The sequence below is a fragment of the Heteronotia binoei genome, chromosome 2 (genome assembly GCF_032191835.1).
Source record: "Heteronotia binoei isolate CCM8104 ecotype False Entrance Well chromosome 2, APGP_CSIRO_Hbin_v1, whole genome shotgun sequence".
Taxonomy (NCBI): Eukaryota; Metazoa; Chordata; class Lepidosauria; order Squamata; family Gekkonidae; genus Heteronotia; species Heteronotia binoei.
Genome location: NC_083224.1, coordinates 48128866 through 48142555, shown reverse-complemented (window position 1 = coordinate 48142555; position 13690 = coordinate 48128866).

The window sequence follows — 13690 nt, the reverse complement described above, 5'->3', positions numbered from 1 at the left end:
ATCTTTATTTAGAAGGAAGGCCCACTGAATTCAATGAGATTTATTCCTAATTATAGATTTGATTGCAGCCATCCTCTTATTGGCGGGTTCTGGTGCCATGACTTTCTCCTTTGCACTCAGAAAGTCCCAGGTTCAATCACCTGGATCTCCAGTTAAAATACTAGGTGAACAGTGAGGTAAAATACCTCCTCCTAAGTCCTTGGGGAGTCACTGCCAATCTTAGCAGACTTTACTGACCTTGATAGATCATTGTTCTGACTCAGTACAAGGCAGTTTCATGTGTCCTCTGTCAAAACTGTGGAAATCTCATTTTGATTCCTGGGCTTGTGATAAATGTAGAATTGGAATATGAAGTGGCAAAGTTGTTTGCTTTTGTTCTTTTCTCCATTCTTTTGTAACATTTCTTTTCAAATGCAGTGAGGTTTAGCTCCCCTAACAGCCATTTTTCAAGTGATGACAAGAGATAGGATTGTGTGAGCTTCCCCCGCATATTTCTGCTCACACGTTTTGATTTTGACTCACAAATGCATCCCTTCTGCTATTCTAATCCTAGTCCCTTTTACAAAACAATTAACCAGGAATGATGGTAATGTTCTTGTTGAGGGTGAATGGTCACAAGAGACTGGGCTAGAATCATTCAGCTCACCTGATTTGTGACCTACACCTGAAACTCAGTTAAATCCTGTAAAAAGGCAATCATTTCTCTTTTTATTTGTTCCTAGGAAACAATTACTAGGAAAGCAATGAGTGTACTGCTAATTACATCATCACCCGCTTATCATGCTCTGCTCATAGAAAGCTTTAATAATATAAGGTATTAGTGAAATAATTGTTCCACTCAGATACAAATGGGTAAACAAAAGGTGCAGGTCTCACCTCTTGATTAATTTCACAGCTAACATAAAATGATTAGAACGTTGTACAAAAGATTGCAAATGAAACACCAGAGCATTTTGTCAATAGCTGGATGTTTAGGTGATAAGGATTCAAATTCTAACCAAGAACTCATTGGGCAGCCCTAGAAAAGGCATTACAGCTGTCGAATTGCTATGAGTTTTCCTCATAGCCTTGATAGTTATGCTTTTCATAACGCAAAGGTCTATCAGTGGCCATTAGCCACAGCTTATTGTTGGAACTCTCTGTCTGGGGCAGTGATGCTCTGTATTCTTGGTGCTTGTGGGGGGCACAGTGGGGAACTTCTAGTGTCCTGGGGACCACTGGTGGACCTCCTGATGGCACTTGGTTTTTTTGGCCACTGTGTGACAGAGTGTTGGACTGGATGGGCCATTGGCCTGATCCAACATGGCTTCTCTTATGTTCTTAGTAGTTCGGTCTGTAGATGTTATCAGAAGGATTTATTTAAGTGGTAGCTTAAAGCACATTACAAAAATACTTTCAGGATGGTAGCTGTGTTGGTCTTCAGTAGAACAGCTAAATTTCAGTCCAGTAGCATCTTAGAGACAAACTAGATTTTCAGAGGATAAGCTTTTGAGAGCCAGCATGACATAGTAGTTAAGAGTGGCAGACTCTAATCTGGAGAACCAGGTTGAATTCCCCATTCCTCCTCCACATGAAGTCTGCTGGATGACCTTGGACCACTCACAGCTGTGTCAGAACTCTCTCAGCCCCACCTACCTGCAGAGAGGAAGTAAAGGTGATTGTAAGCCTCTTTGTGACTCCTACAGTTAGAGAAAAGCAGAGTATAAAAAACAACTCTTCTTCACTTCTTCAAAGCTCCCTTTGTCAAAATCCTTCATTAGGAAGCTTTGACTCTCAAAAGGTGATACTCCAAAAATCTTTGAGACCAGTGGCACCTTTAAGACCAACGAAGTTTAATTCTGGGTAAAAGCATTTGTGTGCACAAAGTGTAAATGCACACAGAAGCTTATACCCAGAATTAAACTTTGTTGGTCTTAAAGGTGCCACTGGACTCAAACTTTGTCTATTGCTTCAGACCAACACGGCTATCCAACTGAATCCAAAAATCTTGTTGGTCTATAAGGTGCTACTAGACTTGAATCTAGCACTTACATAAATCAGTATGCACCAACACTTTGATGAATGTTAACCTCCATGCAACAAAAAGATTTACCAACAGATCAAGCTGCCATTAAAGGCAGAAGAGTTGGCCAGGCTATTTTCTTGAGCAATTTGCAACCCCCCCAAAATCATTATCATACTGAGGGACCACTCCTCTATGAATTTTATCGCACTTGCATGACAATATTGATTCAAAATAAGTGCTGCTGTGCCCAATTGGACATGTTCCTAAGTGAACTTGCAACCCTACCACTGATTTGCACACTCAACATCCAATGCCCTTCAGCCATGATTAATAATATTCATGGGAAGTATTGTATGTGATATGACAGAAGAGAAAGCTTAGAGGCAGAACTTCTGCTGTATATGCAGAAGGTTCCAGGTTCAACCATTGGCACTTACAGTTAAAAGATCTAGTGAAAGACTGCTACCTGAGAGATTGGAGAGCTGCTGCCAGTGAGAGTGGACAATACTGATCTTGATAGACTAGTGGTATGACTTGCTATAAAGCAGCTTTGTGTGACATGATAAAACTTCACTCAGTGGAAGCTGGTTTATATGGGAACATGTGGTTGAGGTCCCATTTCAGCAGAATCCTCAAGGATACTATGGCTGCAATCCCAAGGACCCTTCCCCAAGGGCATTACATGATCTGGCACTTGTTTCTGGATAGGTCCTGCTTCTCCCTGCCTCAGGTTATCAGTTCTGACAGCTGGTATAACTACTGAAAAGAGTCCCCAACACCAGGATACAGCTTCTGCTAGTTTGGTGTAGTGGTGTAATGAACTCTTATCTGGGAGAACTGGGTTTGATTCCCTACTCCTCCACTTGCAGCTGCTGGAATGGCCTTGAGTCAGCCGTAGTTCTTGCAGTTGTCCTTGAATAGGCAGCTTCTGTGAGAGCTCTCTCAGCCCCACCAACCTCACAGGGTGTCTGTTGTAGGGGAGGAAGATAAGGGAGATTGTAAGCCACTCTGAGATTCAGAGTGGAGGGCAGGATATAAATCCAACATAATCAACAACGTAACGTTGTAGTTCATATATTTATTAACACAAGTAGCCACGAGAAGGGGAAGGGAGAGCAGCTAGTACTGATGTTGCTAAGAGAGCTAGAAAGAAGCTTATGGTAAATGGCAATAGGATGCCAACCTCAAGGTGGGGCTTGAGATCTCTGAGAATTCTAACTGATCTCCAGACTACATAGACCAGTTCTCATGGAGAAAATCTAAGGAACTGAACCCTGCTGAGGTTCCTCCCTTCTCCAAACCCTGACTTTCCTAGGCTCCACCCCAAAATATCCAGGAATTTCTGAATCTAGAGTTGGCAACCCTACAATACTGTCACTGTCAGTACCAGTGTTTGCAGAAGGGTTTTCTGACCACATGGAATTTCACTCAATATTTTGATTAATTCATGATGGTGGTGAAATTACCATTGTGCCGCCCTCTGTTGTACTGAAGACACACACACACACAAGGGCTTCCTAAGTGAGTCCTCCAAAAATAGCTCCTGTTTCCCCCTCAAGGGATGTGTTAGTAAAGGCCTCACTTGGACCTCATGTTTGGTAATAAGGTTGCAGTCTCATTATGTGTATTCATGTTCTCCATGAATGTGTTCCCTCCCAGCTGAAAGCAAGGAACACATGAAGCTGCATGATACCAAATCAGACCATCAGTCCACCAAAGTCAGTATCGTCTACTTGGACTGGCAGTGACCAGGCAGAGGTCTTTCACACACCCCACAACTTAGTCCTCTTAAATGGAGATGCCAGGGATTGAACCTAGCACCTTCTACATTCCAAGCAGGTGTTCTACCATTGAGCCACAGTCCATCCCCAAGAAAGATAGTTGTTGCTGAAGCTATCAGAGTCTCCTATGTGACAGGGTGGGTCTGAAGGATGGATTGAAAGCAGGACACATGAGCTGACCCTTACCCACCACAACTCAGCAGATATTGCAAAATCACATTATGTGTCCTTATATGTAAAAATATGTATTAATTTTTGAATTAGAAACAGAGTAGCAATTAAACCTATGAATATTTCTGAAGATATGACCCATTTCTCTACTCACAGTAAATAGGGAATGCATATTTCAATCTTCTTGCAAGTGGCTGCAGCCACTACTCTCAGTAATCAGTGACATGTATGAAAACACGGACACCAACCTTCCTGATCAAATCTTTGCAACCTCCAAAAAGTTCTAGAGGAGAAAAACATATGTTCCAGCAAGGTCAAATACAGTTCAGTTCAGGCCGCCTTCTGATGGCCTACAAAAACTTTCATTTCCCCCCCCTATCAGCTCAAACTCGGTCATAACTCCTTTCAATTAGACCTTTTTTTGTCATATCATCCCCCAAATGTTTGCATTTTATAAAATCTTCATAGAGAGAGTTTTGCTTGCATTGCAAAACTGTTATACAAGATTAAGGTTGCGATATCTGACTATTGATTTAGCAGGGTATTATCTCAAGGCAGTGCTCCCCCACCCTGCCTGAAGTCTTTGAGAGACATATCGTTCCCTCTTTTAAAACAGCTCATCACAGATGTATCACCCGAGGATCTATTTTGGAGTGAGATTTCACACTGAATGAGCATTATCCTTGATAGAATTTTTAATACATAGCTAGCAACTAGGCATTGATCGAGGAGAGTTAAGGTGGAACTGAAGGCTACATAAATATAAATGTGTCATAATTGTTTACAATAACTAGTTATATGCTTGGAAACACTGGCTCTTATCTCCCAGTGTGTCTCCTTCTCTATTTTTCTAGTGGTGTTTGTAGTCTTAGGAGAGAAATTGTTCCAGCTATGTTTGCCAGCTCCAAAGACCAAAAGATGCTTTGGGGAAAAGATAGGTCATGCAGAAGCATGCTAGACTCTATCAATCACTAACTGACAGGTGGCTCCTGGGAGGCTAGCATAGACTCCAAGAACTACCCTATCATCTCATTTGCTGAAATGTTTAGCAAGCAAGGCTGCTGTTGAGACAAGATCAATGAAAATGCAAGCAGATGTCTCAGAATGGAACAGAGTAGACTCTTTATGAAGTCCACTTGGCTGTTGTTGAATTATTGTAGAGTTCCAAAGTGGGGCACAGAAAAAACCTTGAACAATGAGGTCCATGGCAGAGGTTAATTCCTTGCATGGCCAGGTGCCCAGGAGCATGATCACACGAAACAGAAATCCCACCACAGATATCAAAGGTCAAAGTGAAAGCTGTGGGCTGAACCAAAGGTCAAGCACAGTCAAGCTACAAACAAAGACGGATTACACAGACAGAATTAAAAAATGAAATGAAAGCATGAATATCTAAGAAAACGCAGAGAAAACTAGCAGTCAGAATGATCCTGAAATGATCCTTGATAACACAGGGTTATCAAGGTAAAACAAAACAGCTAATCAAAAGGCCACACTAGACTACACATTACGCTACCACAAGTTGCCAATGGGGACTGGCAACCATAGTGCAGCTGCAAGTACCACATTGCAACCCATGTGTAAATATTAGGGTTGCCAACTCCAGTTTGGAAAAGTACTAAAGATTAGGGGGTGAAGCCTGGAGCAGCCAGGGTTTTGTAGCCTGGATTTTTTTTTTAATTCTAGAAGATCATCAGGTCCTACCTGGAAGTGGCAATCCTAAATGCAGAAGGGGCCAGATTGAGCTTCTGCCGTCTCCTTTCTATTTCTGGGGCCAAAACTACCAGAAAGCCATGAGGGTGTTGTTTGCCACATCAGGACAAAGCACACACGCATCCAGTGTCCCACCCCCAGCTGTTTCTGCTCCCCAAAACAGTGTGCAGGGGAACCAGGAGCCCCTGATGGTCCTGATCTGAATCTCCTCCTTTGCTTTTACACACAAGTTAACCAGTGGGGACTTGCATCTGCAGTATGGCTGCAAATCCCCATGGAGAACTCAAGTAAAGTGTAGTTTGACCCAAAGGCAGCAGTCCAAGGAAGTTCTTGTGGACAGAATGTAGAGCTAATCCATCCAGCTCCAAAGCAGCACACAGATGGCTCCCACAGAGCACAATTTGCTTGCTATAAAAAGTAAAGGTAGTCCCTGTGCAAGCATCAATTGTTTCCGACTCTGGGGTGACGTTGCATCACGACGTTTTCACTACAGACTTTTTTAAAGGGGTGGTTTGTCATTGCCTTCGTCAGTCATCTACACTTTCCCCCCAGCAAGCTGGGTACTCATTTTACCAACCTCAGAAGGATGGAAGGCTGAGTCAACCTGGAGCCAGCTACCTGAATCCAGCTTCTGCCAGGATCAAACTCAGGTCGGGAGCAGAGCTTAGGACTGCAATACTGCAGCTTTACCACTCTGTGCCACAGGGCTCTTGCTTGCTATAGTACTCTGTAAAAATACAGTGAAGTAGGACATATGTTACGTGTTAAAGAGTACATGTAATAGGTACAGGCATTCAAAGGCATGGGTTGAGCAGCTTTGCATACAAGTATTTTCAGCTTTCAAACGTGTGCAGCTTCCGTAAAAGACCATCTTTTTCCATACTATCTATCCCATCTGTTAAGATGTCTCTCAAGTCCTGCTCTCTGTGCCCCTACCTTCAGATGTCGGGCAAGTAGCAATTACAGGAGCATTGCCAACCTCCAAGTGGCACCTGGAAATCCCCTGTAATTATGACGGATCTCTAGATGTCAGAGATCAGCTCCCCTGGAGAAAATGGATGCTATGGAGGGTAGACTACATGGCAATGTACCTCACAGAAATCCCTGTCCTCCCCAAACCCTGTCCTCCACAGGTTCCATCCTCAAATTTCCAGTAATTTACCAACCCAAAGCTGGCAATCTTAAACTAGAGACTGGCTTTCCTCAGTAGTGGCACTTCGCTTGTGGAATGCCCTTCCCCTTGAGGCTCACCCAGCACCTACATTGCTTTCTTTTAGATGCCAGGACAAGACCCATCTTTTTAGCCTAGGCTTTTAATGGGGGTGGGGGGTATTTTATCAGGTTTTTAATGGTCTGCTTGTTTTATGGATAGTTTTTATGCCACATATATCCAACTAGGAATAAGACCTGTTGTGAGAATAAATACAACTGGCTCTAGACAGAGGCTCTGGGTGAGTGCCCTGGTCTTGGGCACTAAGGGTCAATTTGCTGTGGTATCATTCCTTTTGTCTGGAGTGCATTGTTGCACCCTTTTCCTGTTGTATTCAGCCTTGTGGTGTTTAGCATCAGTGTGTGCTTGTGGCATGATCTGGATTTTTTTTTACCTGGCATGGTTGTGTTATGGTATACCATAGAGTATATGCCTCAAAGAGGGGAATTGATCTGACTTCATCTGGCCGAAGCTGCAGACCCTTCTGAGGCCCTTCAAATTTATAGCAATATAACTTCTGCTATAATAACTTTTATAAACAGCAATTGACCGCTAAATCCAGTCCCCTTGTTCGGAAAACAGACCCATGGTATGATAAGGAATGCCAAAAACTGAAACGCCAGCTGCATGCAGTATATCGCACTTATCGTAACAGCCTCACTGCTAATATCCCCCTGAGCTACTTCGAACTGAAAAATAAGCTTAAAGATACAGTGGCTCATAAGAAAAGACAATTATCTATTAAGAACTGGGATTTACTTATTGGTGCCTCTACTGCCTCTAACAGTAAGCTTTTCTGGTCATTAGTTACTGGTGCTTCTGATGTGAAGAGCCACTGTTCTAGACATTCCATTCCTGCCGAGGTCTGGATAGACCATTTCCATCATTTATTTTTTGAGCCTCTGACCATTGTATCTAATCAGCAAGAACAAATCCCCCCTGATCTACCTGAATGGCCCCCTGTTAGTCCTAATGAGATTAATAATCTAATTAATCATTTGAAGGCAGAGAAGACCCCAGGCCCAGATGGACTCCCACCGGAATTATTTTACAAACAATTCTGACTGGTGGGCTTCCCCTCTGGCGACTCTCTTCACAGTGATCAATAAAACAGGGACCATGCCTGAATCATGGACAAATTCCATAGTTATACCAATTTATAAGAAGGGTGACCCACAAGCACCAGAGAACTATCACCCAATTAGTCTGCTTGACATAGCAGGCAAATTATATGCAAGACACCTCTTGGGAAAACTCACTTCTTGGATGAAAGAGCAAAATCTCCCAAGTAGGGAACAGATCGGATTTTGTCCCGGTAAGTCTACAATGGACCACTGTATAATTCTTAACCATCTGATAGAGAAATTCAGTGGTAGAGGGGGAAGAAGGCTGTTTGCGGCCTTCCTTGATTTAAAAGGGGCATTTAACTCTATTCCCAGGGATCTTCTCTGGAACAAATTGGACACCATGGGTCTGGATAAATGCCTACTTTTTCTTATTCATAAAATGTATTCCCATAATAGCTGTCAAGTGCAATATAACAACCTAGGTGCATTAACTTCAAAGGTCATTTCCAATGAAGTCAAACAGGGCTGTATTCTAGCCCCCTTTTTGTTTCATTTATTCCTGAATGATCTGGCCCCCTCTCTAAATGATATTGATGGTCACTCCCCTAAACTTGGGCCATCCGTTATCCCTTTATTGCTCTACCTGATTATGCAGTTGTACTGTCACATTCGCAGAAGGGCCTCAAGCGTCTGTTACTCACTTTTACTTCATACTGTGAGACAAATTTCCTGTCCATAAACTGTAAAATCCAAAATTTTAGTATTTTCAAAGTCCTGAAAACCACAAAGCTGGTGCCTCAAGGGAAATAATATTGAACAAGTGAAATCTTTCAAATAGTTGGGGGTCTTTTTCCAGTATAATCATAACTGGACAGTACAATGAAAGCAAGCAGTCATCTCAGAAAGGTGTGGTTCATCTGCGGTGGTAAGCTTTTTTTTACAAGAACGGCAACCAATTTGTTCCAGCTGCTATTTGTGTTTTTAATGCTAAAACAGTTTCTCAGTTGTTATATGGGATTCCCATTTGGGTTTGCGCCCTCAATTTCCAACGTGAGCAAATTCAGGCAGCATTTTTACGCCGTATCTTAGGAGTTTCCAACTGTGTCAGCTATGGTGCAATGTGCCTAGAGACTGGAACCCATTTGATGGAGACCAGGGCATGGCTACTAACTATAAAGTTTTGGCTACATCTACACTTTAGGGCAGGCTCTGCTAGTTATATCCATATGATGCTAGCAGATTCCTTCATTTCCATTTGGTATAGTCAGATCCAGAAGAAAATACATTCCATAAATGTACCCCTGGACATCCTCTGTATGCTAAGTGAAACGCAGGCATTCAGAATCCTGAAACAGAGGATCTTAGATATTGAGAAACAGTCCCTTTGTTCTTCTGGACATAAAACTTGTTCCCCTTTAGCATTTGGTATCTTCCCAGATCATGGGCTGCCTGCTGCCTACCTTGCCCAGATTACTTCACCCCAGTTATGCCGTGCTTTTATGTTAGCAAGACTCAATGTTCTACCCTCAGTGGTATGGTCTGGGAGGTTTGCCAACATCCCTTATCAGGATAGAGTCTGTCCATGAAATGGAAGGCACCTTGAAACGGTCGCCCATGTCTTACTTCATTGTGATTTTTATGGGGAAGTGCAGGACTGTATAATCAAACCTATTCTGTCTAATTTTTATGGATTACCTGAAGCGAAGTTAGTTTTTTTTCTACTATCTGACCAATGTTCCCATTTCACAAGCCTGGTTGCAAAGTACCTTTTGGCTGCCATAACAATCAGGGAGCAAAAGACTAGCTCCCCTTCTTGATGTTTGACTGGTTTTTATAGCTGAAACTCCATGTAAATTTGCTATGCTGTACTTTTAATTTCTATACCAATAAAAGTATTTGGAATTGGAATTGACTTCAGCTTTTCATCTCCTTCCCACTCCCTGCATCCTTCACCCAGTAAAAGTACAGTCTCTCCAGAGTGTGGACCAAAGCAACCTCAGAAGGCTATGACACAGAGTCCACCCTACAAAGTGGCCATTTTCCCCAGGGGAAATTATCTCTGCCATCTGGAGAGCAGTTGTAATTCTGAGTGATCTCCAGCCTTCACTTGGAGATTGGCAACATTGGTTCCCCAGGAGGAAGTGGCTGGTCCTAGTGCTCCTCAAACCCATTCTCTCCAGGCACCAACCCTCAAATCTCCAGGAATTTCCCAACCTGGAGTTGGCAACTCTATCTCTTCAACCAACCATCAACCTACCTTTATCTTCCCCTCTGACTTCAGTTTTCCATCTCCTTCCCTTTCCCTGCAGCCTCTACCTAGGAAAAGGACAGTCTTTCTCTGCAGTGAGGAGAAAGGAGCTTACATCATTCTCCTCTCCTTCCCCTTTTATCTGCACAGCAACCTTGTGAGGGAGGTTAGGCTGGAAGTCTGTGACTAGTCCAAAATCACCCAGTCAGCTCCCACAGCAAGAACCTGGCTCCAGCAGACTCTGCTCTGAAGTGCTAATTCTGTACCACACTGGCTGTCATAGGGGGGCTGCTGCTGAACAGGAGCAAGCAGCCAGGCCTAGTTACGTCATGCCAGTCAGGTGGCATCAAGTCACCCAGAGGATGCTGCCAGGCTCAGCCAAAGGGAAGGTAGGTGAGTCATCACCAGTACAGTTTGGCTTTTATATTTTTGGGTTGGCTTGTTTTTAGTCAGTTGTTTTATACTGTGTTTTTTAAATGTAAGCCACCTTGAGCAGGACTCCAAAGCAGCAGCAAAGAATATTCTAAATAATAAATATGAAATTGCTATTTTGCAAGCTGAGCAAATCAAAAAGGGATTGTACGTATGATTGCTGTAAATGTTGTCAAAAGTTGTCAAAACCTAACAATAATCTCCTGGAAGCAAGTCTGATTGGTGGGGAGGGGGGGGGGAGGATGGGATTGACGTCTGAGTATACCTACTTTTGATTGCTCCCAAAGTCTTCTCCATGGCTGTGCTTCATTCCTTGACTTGCAGTATGCTCCTTGAGTTCTGAATTCTTTCCTGCCTCATCCCTTTTGAAGCTATTCATTTATAATGCTCTGACTGTAATATGAGTTGAGCAGTTTGGCATGCAAGCCATTGGGAGTTTAGGAGTGGGACTACCCAGTCCCTCTCCAAAGACTCCCCTTGTATCTTTAAATCCATCACAAAATTGCCTTTCATACACCATATCTGGAGTGCTGCTTGTTTTAAGATATGGGGAGGAGGCAAATTAAAGCACCTGGGAAATCTTTAACTGAAAGTCAGCATTCCACAAGATACTCATTCCTGTTCAGGTGAATTTTTGAGAGTTAGTCTATACAAGTACACATGCTAACATCTGATCAAAAACACGGGAGACATTGTACTACTGCAATAGTCAGGAATCATCCACTACTTCCATATCTTTCCCAATTAGATTTTTTAAAAGCCCTGTCTCAGGCCTTCAGAACATATGGCAAAGGAAACTGGGATCACACCTACTGGTTCCACACTCCATCTTCTCTGACACTTTCATTGTGTCACTTGCACAGAATCCCATTAACATGTTGTTATGCACTCCTCACTTCTCTCAGCAGTGAGAATCTCCGGGAGGTGCACTTACCAAAGTTGTTTTCCTTTAGAGGAAACAGTGCAAGAGGCTTATAGCATCTCTTACTATTTGCTTTATTTACAAATATTCAGGTATTGAAAGCTGTACTCTAAAGAGATAAAATTGACCCCACATTAGATCCCAGAGAAAGAGAGAGATCGTGCTCCCTCTAGGTATTTCAGCCAATTCATACCAATGTCTGGCTTCCATCTTCTCTCTGGCTTCCAGAATCAAAACTGCTCTATCTTCACATGTAGACATGACCCTTTATTCTCCCTTCCTTCAGCTTTAAGGCCCATTAAGGAGTTATCTGTGGGAGGGAAACTGGCATGGCATAGTTTGGTCTCATCAGATCACAGAAGATAAGTAAGGTCAGTACTTGGAAGGGAGACTGCAAAGGAAGATTCTGCAGAGGAAGGCAATAGCAAACCACTTCTGCTTCTCACTTGCTTTGATAGGCCCTTGCTGGATCACCATAAGGTGGCTGTGATTTGATGGCACTTTACAGACACAAGGAGATATCTACATTTGTCAAGAAATGTTACCATTCCATGGACTCTGGCTTCTTCTAGGCATGCCACTTTTGTTCAAGTCCACAGAATAGAACCCAGCAGCCAGCACGCAAACACACAAAAACTCTCTGCTCTTTCTGTCTTACAGAAATGGATGAAGATTTATCAGATGGACACTACTAAGGGAGCTTTTACTCATGACTGCTTATACTCCCCCAAATTTTGTAAATCTATAAGATGCTACTAGACTCAGATCTACCTGAACTACTCATGTGTAGTGTAATGTATACAACAGCCTATAAACGGACTTCATCTATGATGAAAAGCATATATCAAACCAAAGGCAAGTATATTGTGCCACCCATTCTGAAACCAGGTCATCAACTCTCCCATGCAAGAGTGTCCTAGCACACACATCTCACAAGTACACACATCTCCAATCAATAGTGCACTAAGGAAATTGCATCAACCCTATTGATCCTATCAGCACTTTTGGAATTTTGGGGAAAGATAGTAGATGCCATCATAAAATGGCTGACATGGGAGGCAGGACAAATCACAAAAGACTGTCATGGGGTTCTGAAGCCAATCACAAAATATTGGGTGCTTGTAAGGCAAGTGTTTTTCTCTAATATATACAAAACAGTAGCTCCCTGAAGACTCTTTTGAACACCTCTTGCTCCAATGAAGAGAAGGAAAGCCAAGACTGGCTCTTTCCTTTGAGTGCCAAGAAATACATCAGTGGTGAGGTGGACTTGATTATTCTGAGGCCTGGGCAAAAGTGCAAAAGGAGACCCCAGCCAAACTGCCCCCAACTGGGGCTACCCTGGCTCCAAGTAAGGGGCAGTCAAGCACCTTGTGAGGTGGATGTGAGCTGCCACAATGAGTAGGCTGCCCAAGTCCTAAACTGGACACTTGCCACCAGTGTGGCAAGCATGTAGAGTACTCACAGATAGGGTTGCCAGGTCCAACTCAAGAAATATCTGGAGACTTTGGGGGTGGAGTCAGGAGATTTTTGGGAGTGAAGCCAGGAGCAAGGGTGTGACAAGCATGATTGAACTCCAGAGGGAGTTCTGGCAATCACATTTAAAACAACCACACTCCTTTTAAATGCCTTCCGTTCATTGGAAATAATGAAAGATAGGGGCATCTTCTTTGGGGGCTCACAGAATTGGACACCTTGGTTCAATCTTTTTGAAACTTTGAGAGTTTTTTTAGGAGAGGCACCAGATGCTATACTGAAAATTTGGTGCCTCTACCTCAAAACACCACCCTCGTAGAGCCCCAGATGCCCACAGATCTATTCTCCATTATACCCAATGGGAATCGACCTCTGTGGGTACAATGGAGTGCCCAGCAGACATCCCCCCCTGCTTTCTGATAACCCTGAAGTGGGAGGAGGGCCTCCAAACCAGGGGATCCCCTGCCCCCACCTGGGAATTGGCAACCCTACTCACAGACATGGTGGGTGAGCATGCAAACATGGTGAGCAAGTAGGCAGGCAGGGTACTTGCCAGCCCACCACCAGAGTGGGTAAGTGGATTGGCAGAACATTTGCCACCAGCACAGCAAGCAGACAAAGAACTAACAGGTGAAGTAAGGCATATGCTAGTGGTGCAGTGAGTAGGC